Source organism: Perkinsus marinus, assembly GCF_000006405.1.
Source record: "Perkinsus marinus ATCC 50983 genomic scaffold scf_1104296960000, whole genome shotgun sequence".
Lineage (NCBI taxonomy): Eukaryota > Perkinsozoa > Perkinsida > Perkinsidae > Perkinsus > Perkinsus marinus.
This window is the reverse complement of record NW_003206215.1, coordinates 4721-6654: the sequence shown is the minus strand read 5'-3', so window position 1 is coordinate 6654 and position 1934 is coordinate 4721.

Below are 1934 nucleotides of genomic sequence, written 5' to 3'. Positions count from 1 at the left end.
ATTTCCGTCTGTGTATGTCTCCGGCGTGCGCGCGTGGTCCGACAGGAATCACGGCGCACGCCCCATTTCCTGTGCTTCATTGAATTTCCTCTCATGTCTACGCCACACTTGTGAATCCTAAACTTATATACTAATGAAGGTAACAACACAATAGCCCACATCTCAATAATCAGTAACACACAGTTGGACACATCACATCAAGTTTAATCGAGTTTAATGCAGCATCAACTGTTACACTCACCACTTCTGTCATGTATCAACTGCGGCTATCTACAATACTTCCTTCCATAGCTTCTCTTATGTATAACACGTTGTGTCGAAATCAGCCACTTTCACCTGATACCTATGGTGTCTAACTCAATTTCATCACAATCCTTTGTAAAATGCTACGTACATGATGTCTATCTGCGACTAGCTCTATCATTCCAAAGGCCACACAACAGTGATCATTGCTTCAAATCACCTTCCCCATTAAGGGATGATACTGACCAGCACAAGAAGACGAAAGATCCTCAACTCTCAGACAAATTCCTCGTGCAGTTACTTCCCTTAGACATGACACACATTACAAAATGAGTTAGATACACCGAACACTAACATAAGCAGGAAACATTAGTACGATGTTACGATTCTAAATGCTGATCACTTTTCGTCAAACATGTCTCCAACGGAGACTCTCCATGGAATGAAATGTAGACAGCGTACTACATCCTTCAGTCAGTTCCCAGTTCAAACTTAGCACCCACAACATCCGACACAACACACATAACGACCCTCACTAATCGCCACATAGTTTGTCAGACATACTCCGTACCCACTTCACCGTACTCACTTCCTTGCATAACGAACTAATCAAGCCACATAGAATCATTTCAGATTGGATACTCATTCCATAACATCTTGCACTCTCCATTCAATCACGATATGAAATATTCATTCAATTCACTCCTACACTCACGTTTACGGCTATATACATTGCTCACATGACACACATATAAACCACACCGCTCTCCGACACTGAACTAATAACGTTTGCAGTACATGACTTCATACCTCACTCTCACCGAGTCACTTCGAAACACTCCGACATCGCGATTTGCACGTCCATCATTATCTCTTAATCATCAGTCTTGGACAAACGTAATATATTCCTAGTAATTCGAACAATCACGCTACGTAAAGTTCTTACCAATGATGCTTATGCAGACCTTTTTATAAACCCACTATGTTGCTCCTCGTCGTAAACATCGTATTCGGCCCGTTACTCAAACACCAGCACTATGGTCTCACAAACAAATATCTGTTACCGTTATACAAGCCCACATTACACAGTCTTCTAGCCACTGCACAGCATATGATCGACATGTGTCACACCTACTAGCCCCTGCAGTTCCGAGTAACACAAAAAATGTTCCTCCCATGTGTCTTATATCTCTCCGACGGAGATGAGTGTAGCTTGGAGTGAAATCCAAACTCTTACAAACAACCCGCTTCATGCTACTGGTCGATATAAAGTATGCTAACCTCGGCTGACCTGTACAGTGTACACATTACGAACACTAGCCCTTCTTTTTGTCTATCGTAGCCTGTTCTATATAGCACTACTCTCCCTAGAAGAACATCAAAGATCATGTTCCAATTCTACTTCGACTACTATCACCACTTCCGTACTATTCCGCGAGAACAATATTTCGCCGCACGACTTCCGAAGACGGCATACCCGGCTATTACGCGTGTCGGAGATGCTAAAATATCATGCTCCTATGCAGACTCATTTCGCGACCGAATATGCTTATAACACCTCACTAATCACATGAAGAGCATTATAGCAGCATAACGTATTCACTTTAACCGATTACTTGTTTACACTTATACTACTGTGGCACTACACACATTCCTACTAAAGACTAACGGCTGCTTATCTCATCCCAATA